A 10,990-nucleotide genomic window follows, 5' to 3' on the forward strand; every position below is an offset into this window, starting at 1 on the left:
GACAAGCAGCGAACAGAAGAGGGAGGACGATAATGACTAATAATGTAGTACGTGTGCAGGTATATAGTGAGAAACAGCCCCTGCCCCAAAGAGCTTGCAATCTGAACAGACAAGACAGGGTACGGCAGGAGGACAAAGAGGCAGCACATAGAAGTGAAGTGACTTGCCCAAGGTCACAAAGCGAGTCAGCTCCACAGCCAGGAGTCCCGGATTCCAGTCCTCTTCTGTACAGTGCCCAACCTTGGGGATGCATCCAAAACGTGGAATCTTCTGATGTCTAACTAAACAGGACTCTGTAAACTGTAAGAGCCTGATTTGCAGTTAAGGAGAGCTGTGGGTGCTCAGCACTTCTGAAAAGCAGACTCTGAGCTGATTGCTCGCTCTCTCTGTAGAGCTGAGTTGCTTGAAATTTTCCAAATACAAATTTTACTATGAAAAATTGCTCACTTTTTTCCCCACCAGCTCTAATATATTCACAGACAGGATGAACTCTTGAATGGGAAACTTTCTGGTACGAAATTTTAACAAGTCTCCTCCTGTAAACAATGGTAGTCTTGCCAAAAAAAAAAAAAAAAAAAATCATAAGTTAGGCCACATAAAATATTGAGATTGCCTTAGAAATCCTGGGATTTTAAATATATAATAAACGCTGGGCTCTTTCTATTTGCCTTTGGTTTCTGAGCCTTTAAGAGGCACTCAAGTCACATTTTCAAGATTTTCTTCCCAATGAGGGCTAGAAACTTTTTTTTAAAAATGAGAGCTGAGATTCTCACCTAATCACATGCCTCCAGGAGCTGGGACTTTAAGCAATGCACCAAATATTGTTCAAATTGGGAACACTGCAGCTGTGCTTTTAAGTGGCACCTGTTATATGAAATATATTGGGCTTCACTTAACAGATTTCTTTACTTCTTACCAGTTTCCCCACTGTATTCTAACCCTCCTTTGGTGCAACTGGAAGCTGGCTGCCTTCAGCCATAAAGGAAACCTTGGGTCACATTCAGGAGCAACTTGATACTTGTGCGGGGGGGAAGGCGGGGGGGCAGCACAGAGAAGAGCATGCAAAAAATATATCCAAGTAGCATGCTAATGTAGGCCCTGCACACCTCATTCCTACCAAGAATAGGTACAATCTATAAAACCCTGATCCAAAAATCCACTGATGTCAATGGGAGTCCTTCCACGGATTTGCCATGAGGCCCCAAGAAAAGTGGGACAACTGGCTCAGGGAGAATGCTAACCACAGACCTAGCCACAAGCCCCAGCCTTGAATGTGCCAACAGCAGGTCCAGCTCTGGAGGTTCTTGGGAACATGCTCCATTAGGCTACCTCATTTTCCATACACACCTGTACACCAAGGCAGCCTTGACTAGGCCCTTCCTGTTTTCAGCTTGGAAAAGAGATGACTTAGAGTAGGGTGACCAGATAGCAACTGTGAAAAAATGGGACGGGGGTGGGGAGTAATTGGTGCATATATATGAAAAGGTCCCCAAAAACGGGACTGTCCCTTTAAAAATGGGGTATCTAGTCACCCTACTAAGGGGGGTATGATGGAGGTCCATAAAATCATGCATGTTGTGGAGAAAGTGAAAGTGTTATTTATCCCTTCACATAACACAAGAACCATGGGTCACCCAATGGAATGAACAGGCAACAGCAGGTTTAAAAACAAAAGGAAGTACTGCTTCACACCAAACACACAATCAACCTGTGGAACTCATTGCCGGGGGATGTTGTCACGGTCAAAAACTATAACTGGATTCAAAAGAGAATTAGATAAGTTCATGGAAGATAAGCCTATCAATGGCTCTGAGCCAAGATCATCAGAGATGCAGCCCCATGCTCCGGGTGTCCCTAAGCCTCTAACTGCCAGAAGCTGGAACTGGATGACAGGAGATGGATGACTTGATGCTTACCTGTTCTGTTCATTCTCTCTGAAGCATCTGGGACTGGCCACTGTTGGAAGACAGGATACTGAGCTAGAGGGACCATTGATCTGACCCAGTGTGGCCGTTCTGATGTTCTTATGTGTTTTACCCTCCTGCCCCACACACCAACTGCTGCAGTGGTGAGAGCAGCTGTGGAAGAAAGAGTCAGGATGGGGGCCTGAAAACACAGGACCACGTCCTTCCTCTCCAAATGATGGGGTTAGTTACTGCTCATGTTGATGTATAAAGGGTGGGGACCCACAAGCCACAAACAAAAAAAAAACAGACCAAAGTGCAAAAACTCGTGTGTGTGTGTGTGTGTGTGTGTGTGTGTGTGTGTGTGTGTGTGTGTGTGTGTGTGTGTGTGTGTGTACACACACCCACCCACCCTGTGCTCCCATCCAGTCAGATTTTCTGTTGTTTTTGTTGCTCAATGTGCAGACCAAAGCCATTTCTGGAAAAAAGCTTTGCCACCACCACCACCCTGACACCTGGTAGAGGCACACGTTATGCAGCGCAGAGAGGCATGCCTGCCAGCAGGGAGACCTACCTGCCTCTCTCGCAAGTTCTTGGAGATCGATTCTTGAAAGGGGTGGGTAAAAGCACCCCTATGGCTACAGTAAAGGGTTCTATACTCTGCCACCTCATCTGCATGTCCCAGTTTTAAAGGCCTTTTCTTAGTGATCTAACAGAGACAATGCGAACTCCCAAGGCCTCACAGCAGGGCCGGCCTTAGACCAAATGGCACCCCACGAGAGGAGCATCTTCAGCACCCCCAACTCCATTTCTTAAACTCATAAATACCTTATTTTGTATTGCATTTGTAGCCCATTTCAAGACTTCGATGCATGATTTGGATGCATGATTTATCCTTGTCTCATAAGATGATACATTTGCACGCTAGGATCTGTAAATCTGTATTTATTCATGGTAACGACAAAAACAGCCCCCCAAGCCTGGCACCCCAGGCAGTCACCTCAGTCACCTGCCCCTAAATCCAACCCTGCCTTACAGTTTGTTTCAAAGGAGATCCTGATCATTTGTGGTCCTCCATCACTTTCCAGCTTGTCGGCCCCAGACTGGGTAACTGCAGCATTGCCAACTTCAGACGTCCTGAGCCAGGTCTTCGGGGCTGACTTAAAGGAAAAAAATCAAGACACTTTTAAAAAATAACCCATTCTGAGTTCTTTTTGCTTCTGGGGGCACATCTTCATTGCAGAGTTCTCTACGCTTCAGTTAACGCCTCGAGTGAGCCGAGCATCAGCGAGAGCACCCGCACTGCAGGAAAATGCTGGATCTGCACGAAGCACTTGTGTTAGCTGCTTCCCCACCGCAGTACTAGCTTCAGTGTCCTCGGAGCAGTGGAGCTTCAAACTCATACCCACTCAGAGGCCAGCTCCCCGGAGTTTAAAGCACCACTTATGCTGAGCCACAGATTCGTGCGTCTATGGAAGCAAGGTTAAGGACAACACGCAAGTTATACCTTGAGTTAACACTGCAGTGAACACAAGCCCAGAGAGAAGAATTTAGCCCCTAGGGTTAAATTAATTCTAAATGTATTTTAGGTCACCTACCAATCATTGGAAGTTTCAACATACATTCTTCACAGACCACATACGGCGATTAGCTAGCTAATGTAACAACGAGGCACCAAACCAACTGGAGTCTCTTGAGGAAACCACATAAAATTGACCAATAAGAAGCGGCGTATTGGAGACCAGACTTGAATTTCAAGTTGTGGCTTTTCTAATCACTTAAGCAAACGTGGGTATCAGTAAAGCTGATGGATGCAACTTAACTTGACTCCACGAACAAGTGCTGGAACACCACAACCCAGGCAAGCCACAGAAATTCGTTACTGGATGGTTGACAGCGCACCATTGATATAGCAGTGTGGTAACCAAATAACTGGCCCCGGCTTGTTGCTATTACTTTGCTGCCCAGCAAAGGAAGCAGCAGCATCAGTTCCTGCCGAGCACATTGCATTTCTCTGGAGGCAGAACAACATGGGCTAAACAATCGTTTTAAACAATGACTGTGGTGAAAGGACTTTAAAACATGAAAATATTAACAGTCCCTCATGGGCTGACCTGCGAACAAGTTAGATAACAAAAGGTCTGGCATGGCCCAGTGATTCGAAAAGATCCCTGAACCTTCCTGGGATGTTCCAACTGAAATGTAATCCCTTATGCCTAATTCAGAGTATTCACCACTGAATAAACTAACTGATCTGAGTCACAGAACTTGTGGCTCTTGAAGTCTGTTGGTCTTTCCTCAACCCCTCTTTGTTCTTTTCACTGGGTAATATTCAGCGGAACAGCAAGACCCTTATCTTTGTTTTCTTTTACAGACAGCACAAACAAAACCTAAGCACCTGTTGGAAAGTTCCTCACCTACATGCTTGTGAGAAAACGAAAATATCCGTAGGCATTATAGTCAGAGTTCTGCTTTTCCAGATAATCCATTTCAAACCTCACTCAGCACAGGTTAGTCCCACTTAGAGAACAAGTAAAGAACAAATCAGGTGCTCTTGCAAAAGATAAAAATCTCACCGTACTCTACCCTATTTGTGTAAGATGGGCAAATTCCCAGCACGCCATGGACCTTTCAACTCCGATGACATTTGCGCTTTATATTCTTTTGTTACCCACATTTTCTAAAGCCTGCTCTACGCTTGACAGTTGTACCGGTGCAATTATTTTGGCATGGGGGATCTGCTTTTTTACCAGTATAATTGTACTGAGGTGCCTTATATCAGCTGGTATAAACATTTTTATACTGGTATAACTGCATCCATATTGGGGGAGCTGTACATTTATTATTTGTATTACCTTAGCATGTTGGAGCTCTAGTCATGGACCAGGCCCCCATTGTGCTAGGCGCCACAAAGACACAGAACAAAAGGACAGGCCCTGCCTGTTGCAAAGAACTTACAACCTGCTTTAACATTACTGGCACAGTTAAAGCAGTACAACTTTCTAGTGTAAGTAAAGCCTAACACTGCAATGTCTGGATAGTTAACACAGCCACCAGGTTTTAACGGATTAAGAAAATAGGGAACTGTAACTACCATTACCAGAGAGAAAGGATACTCTGAATATCCCAGACAGGAAACTGCTGTCACCAAGAAAGAGTTTCTTGTACAATAAAGCTGCAGACCAGTCACTCATGAGCCATGCATCTGTATTTCTCGTTCTTACATATCGTCTCACTGTTAGGAGCTGCAGATCCCACAAAGTGGTAATGGACACACCAGCCACACCACACATCTTTGTCCAGGGGAACCCAAACTAAACAGGATCCAATGCTCCAATTTCTTGTAGGAACACTTGTTTTAAACTAGGCACACCACTGAGCCCGGGTATTTCTAACACCCCTATCACAACAGAACCCAAGCACTCAAGCCTGGGTATAAGTCCGGGAAGGGCAATTATTATTAAAAAGAAAAGGAGGAGTACTTGTGGCACCTTAGAGACTAACCAATTTATTTGAGCATGAGCTTTCGTGAGCTACAGCTCACTTCATCGGATGCATGAAGTGAGCTGTAGCTCACGAAAGCTCATGCTCAAATAAATTGGTTAGTCTCTAAGGTGCCACAAGTACTCCTTTTCTTTTTGCGAATACAGACTAACACGGCTGTTACTCTGAAACCTGTTATTAAAAAGTTCTGGGCACACACCCGAGTTGTGGGGAAGTGCAGGTGGCGTCTAGGATTGTTCGAAGGTGCGTGGAAAATGCTGCTCTCCTAGCATACCTGTAGTATATCCCAAGAATACACTGGGATTTATGATGCACAGCCATGTCTAAGCAATGCACAGGCAGGATACTAGAGTCATAATGCCCCATTACCAGCTGCAGCTGGGCCTACGTAAAACGTGAGGCCTCGCCTAATGGCTTAGGTCTTCGGATACTGTCATGATGGGGTCCAGAGAGAGAGACCCAGGAAGGTGAAGCCCACTCCCTTGCTCACCAATGCTCAGGGTTGAAAAGACGCACAGGCAGGGTTGGAGAATGGACATGTCCCAGGTGACATGTGCTTAAGCATAAAATAGGAGCTCAACTAGCTGCTCTTTAGAGAGGCATCAATCTTAGCTGCCAGGCCAGAGTAACCTGAGTACCGCTACACAGCTAAAAATCCCGCCCCTGGCAGCGAGTCTCAGAGCCCAGGCCTACAGACTTGGGCATGCACCTACCGCACTAAAAATTGCGATGTAGACTTTCCAGCTCCAGCCGGAGCTCAGCTGCAAAGCCTGAGGGGAGGGGTGGGAGCTCCGGCCTGAGCTGTGACATCTACACAGCTATCTTTAGCCCTGTAGCACAAACCCTGCAAACCTGAGTCCGCAGACCTGGGCTCCGCGACTCGCCATTGCGGGTTTTGTTTTTGCTCCGTAGATCGCGCAGCAGCACAGGCCTGGCCACTCTTTGTCTTGTGCTTTTTACAGACAAGGGCCAGATTTAGGGTCAGGCAACCCAGGTGACTGCCTGGGGTGCTGGGCTTGGGGAGCGCCAGGCTGCGGGGGCTGTTTTTGTTGTTTGCTGCAAAAGGGGAAAATAGAAGGTTTGAAATAACGTTTTTCCGATATTGCCTAGCTGGATTCATTTTTCACTAACCTCCTAGAATGTTCTGGACCTCTGTAGAACCTTGTGGAACCTTCCAGACTTTCTGTAAATACAGCCTGACAGAGCCTAGCGTGCAAATTTATTATCTTATATGATGGGGATAAATCATGCATGCAAATTGTGCATCGAAGTCATGAAATGGGCTCCAAATCCAATAAAAATAAGGTATTCAAAAGTTTAACAAATGGAGACGGGGGGCACCAAAGACGCTCCTCACCTGGAGCGCCATTTGGGCTAGTGTCGGCCCTGATAGAGTCCACGTGCTGCACCTGTGCTCAATGGGAGAGAGAGCTGTGTGCACACCCTGAGGACCAGCCAACCTATCTTTCCTCCTCACAGGTTACGTCTACACTGCAATTAAACACCCACAGCTGGCCCGGGTCAGCTGAATCAAGCTCGCAGGGCTCAGGAGGTGGTGTAGACATTCCAGCTTGGGCTGGAGCCTGGGCTTCAGGGAACCTTCCCCGCTCGCAAGGTCCCAGTCTGAGCCCAAGTGTATACATCCTAATTTTACAGCCCCACAGCCTGAGCCCTGCAAGCCCATGTCATTGGACATGGGCCAGCCACAGGTGTCTACCTGCAGTGTAGACATAACTACAGAGGCCTGGATTGAGCTCCACTTTCAGCATGTCCTTGAGTCCCATTGACTTTAATGCAAACTTGCTTAAGTGCTTTGGCAGACCTGAGGGCGGACTGAAGAAACCAAGTGGCTTACAAACAGACTGACCTCAAACCACTTCATACTGCTGTGAGCCCCACACACGTACCTGCACAAACAACGAGGAGTCCTTGTGCCACCTTACAGACTAACACATTTATTTGGGCATAAGCTTTCATGGGCTAGAACCCACTTCATCAGATGCATGGAGTGCAAAACACAGTAGGCAGGTATAAATACACAGCATCTGAAAAGATGGAAGTTGCCTTACCAAGTAAGAGGTCAGTGCTAACGAGCCAATTTAATTAAGGTGGAAGTGGGCTATTCTCAACAGTTGACAAGAAGGGGTGGAAATCACTTTTGTAGTCAGCTACCACTCTGAAACCTGTCACACATGCAGCTGTGAGATAGCTGTCAGAGCTAAGGAAGGAAGGATGCCATTGTTCTGGCGGGAGTCTGACTGCTGAGGGAGGGGAGCCTGGATCGAGAGAGGGAGAGGAGCCATCGCCTACAGACTAATTATAAATCAGCTCCCTTCCACTTCCTACCTCTATACCCCCACTCTCCTCCAAAAAGTTATCTTGAAGAAAAAAAAAGGGGGGGGGTCTCAACCCATTAACATATGCAACCATAACAAAGGAAAATTCCTTCTCTCATTTCTCTCTGCCTCACAGAAAAGCCTAGCCCAGCGTGGCATGAGCAAGGCAAGGCAAAAAAAACTCTTAACCATCACACTGTAAAAATCTGACCACCAGCATTAGCCTAGATCCTATTCAATCATCTAGCATGAGTGAGGCCTTATTTTATTTGGAGGGGACAGAACCCCGTAGATTCCCTGTTGTCATCAATGGAATAACTGCTGACGTTTAAGAAAGATGAATTTAAACTGGAACAGGCTACTAGGATGATCCGAGGAATGGAAAACCTGTCTCATGAAAGGAGACTCAAAGAGCTTGGCTTGTTTAACCTAACCAAAAGAAGAATGAGGGGAAACATGATTGCTCTCTACAAATATATCAGTGGGATAAATACCAGGGAGGGAGAGGAATTATTTAAGCTCGGTATCAATGTGTACACAAGAACAAATGGATATAAACTGGCCATCAGGAAGTTTAGACTTGAAATTAGACAAAGGATTCTAACCATCAGAGGAGTGAAGTTCTGGAACAGCCTTCCAAGGGGAGCAGTGGGGGCAAAAGACATATCTGGCTTCAAGACAAAGCTTGATAAGTTTATGGAAGGGATGGTATGATGGGATAACCTAATTTTGGCATTTAAATTGATCTTTGACTATTAGCGGTAAAGATGCCCAATGGCCTATGATGGGATGTTAGTTGGGGTGGGATCTGAGTTACTGCAGAGAATTCTTTCCAGGGTGTCTGGCTGGTGAGTCTTGCCCGCATGCTCAGGGTTTAGCTGATCGCCATATTTGGGGTCGGGAAGGAATTTTCCTCCAGGGCAGATTGGCAGAGGCTCTGGGGGGGGGTTGCCTTCCTCTGCAGCATGGGGCATGGGTCACTTGCTGGAGGATTTTCTTTACTTTGAGGTCTTTAAACCATGATTTGAGGACTTCAATAGCTCAGACATAGGTTAGGGATTTGTTATAGGAGCGGGTGGGTGAGATTCTATGGCCTGCGTTGTGCAGGAGGTCAGACTAGATGATCATAATGGTCCCTTCTGACCTTAAAGTCTATGAGTCAATGCATCAAAGCACTTAAGCGTGTGGCTAACCTTCCATCAATGGGCGCCCTCACATACTTCAAGTTAAGCACCTGCTTAAGTGCTTTGCTGTGCTACTTGCAAACCAATCTTTCAATTGTGTAGAAATAAGAATCTGCTGGTTTATAACTGTTTGTAGCTAAGGAGGAAGACTGTACTTCTAAAAAACAGGGCATATCTGTTAAGGTAAACTGGAAGATAACTGCACAGCGTGGGGGGAAAGAACTGACCTGGGGGAATACATGGAAATTCCTATCCACAAAAAACACTGCTTTATAATGAAGCAAAAATGTGCAAGTTTATTCACCCACAAAAACCATGTGTTACACGATTATAAAAAGCACAATAGAAGATCTGCTACACACACAAAAAAAAACAATCTAAAAAAGCTAAGACATTAGTAGCTAAAAACAGATAATAGAGACACCTGACTCTCAATCCCTCAACAACTTGACCCACTCTGCCTTGAAGTAGCAAGGTTTCAAAATGAAAGCGAGATGATCCATATATACGACCAGCGGAGGCTGAATCAGAACTGAATTGAGCCAGCAGACAGCAGCTCAGCAAGTCATCACTTTTCCCTGGTGACCATCTCCTGTACTCCAGACTATAAACCTTCATTTTGAAAGAGGCTGAGACTTTATCCCTCTGGTTTCAGGAAGGAAAAAAAAAAACCCTTCAAAACATCAAGTGACCATATACCAATGCAGTTTTGTCTGCTTGAGTCTGCAAACAGCTTGAAATAATAGCCATCTACATGACCGGTTTTCACAGTGTTGTAACCAGGTCAGGACAGAACAGCATGATAGCCAGCTCGCGAGACTCTATTGCAAGTAATCAGGGTCTAAGCACCAGATTTTCCAAAGAGCTCACGGTCTGATTTTCAAGTGCTCAGCAGCCACAACTGGGGCCAGGTTTTCATAAATACCTCAGCTCCCATTTAAGCACCTATATTAGGGGCAGATTTCAAAAATACACAGCACCCATCGAGGCCCTTATGGCCAGGTTTAAAAAAAAAAAAAAAAAAAAGTTGAAAATCCAACCATTTATTTTGGTGCCTAGAAATGGAAGCTGAGCTTTCTTGTTGGCTGGGATTTGTTTGAAAATTGGGCCCCTATTTATGTAATCAGGGAGGGTTTAAAAAGATGGTTATCAGGAGCTACTATAAATGTTTGCAGGCCAATTGGGTTGCATGTGACACAGAAGATTATAACCCTTTGCCCAGAGTTATTACAATGGCACAAAACATAGCAGGTACTGTGTTTGCCCAATTCTACACCGTTTTCATGCTACACCACCAGTAGAAAACGTAAAATTAAAATAATGACTGCTCACAGGAAGAAACAAACATGTTTACTTTTTTTAAAACCATTCTGAATTATGGTGCAACTGTTTTTAAGAGTTTTCTTCAAAACCAATACCCTATTTAAAATGACAGCAGTGGATCTTTATGGCAGCCTCGCAGCAGTGAGGAGTAACACCATGCTGGAGACCTAGCCTGGAGTCCTAATCACCCCTGCCTTCCGGAACCAGGGAGTAGAATCTGGGAGAGAAGGGAGCACTTCCCATCAATCTGCAGTGAGAAGCGGCATGGCTCCCAGGATATTGCACTGGACTGGGAGTCAGGAGATCTAGGGTCTAGTCCTGGCTCAGCCACTGATTGGCTGGGTGACCTTGGGCATGTCACATCTCCTCTCTGAGCCTCTCATTCCCTGTTTGTCTGTGTTGCCTCTTGAGGCAGGGACTGTCTTATTATGTGCCTGCAGAGAGCTGGCACAACCAGGCCCTGCTAGGCACTACCTTTATTAATAATACTAACTACTGCCGCTAGAAGATGTAGCCATGCTGACTAGCTTCTATGGGAGTCCCATCATGGCAGATAAAAAAAAATCATATTTACAATCTCAAATTTGAATTTACAATATCTGTCTCAAGGACTAAAGCATTAAATGAAATGAAACAGGCCAATCGCTTCTGTGCGTTCAGTCAATACATATTGATGTCATCATCACCCCCCTTCATAACACACACAGGGATACTGTAATGTTTAAAGTTGGGTGTCACC

The 10,990-nt window shown here is 45.5% G+C and overlaps 1 protein-coding gene across 1 annotated transcript in view; it reads right to left on the bottom strand.

The window, feature by feature from the left end:
- GTF2IRD1 (GTF2I repeat domain containing 1) overlaps positions 1–2,964 on the bottom strand; it is a 123,704-nt gene extending 120,740 nt beyond the window's left edge. The window contains exon 1 of the mRNA XM_077836773.1: positions 2,941–2,964. The gene's annotated coding sequence lies outside the window, so the exon portion shown is untranslated. The remainder of the gene's footprint in view (positions 1–2,940) is intronic.
- Positions 2,965–10,990: the final 8,026 nt, after the last annotated feature.

Source organism: Eretmochelys imbricata, chromosome 17 (assembly GCF_965152235.1).
Source record: "Eretmochelys imbricata isolate rEreImb1 chromosome 17, rEreImb1.hap1, whole genome shotgun sequence".
NCBI classification, from domain to species: Eukaryota; Metazoa; Chordata; order Testudines; family Cheloniidae; genus Eretmochelys; species Eretmochelys imbricata.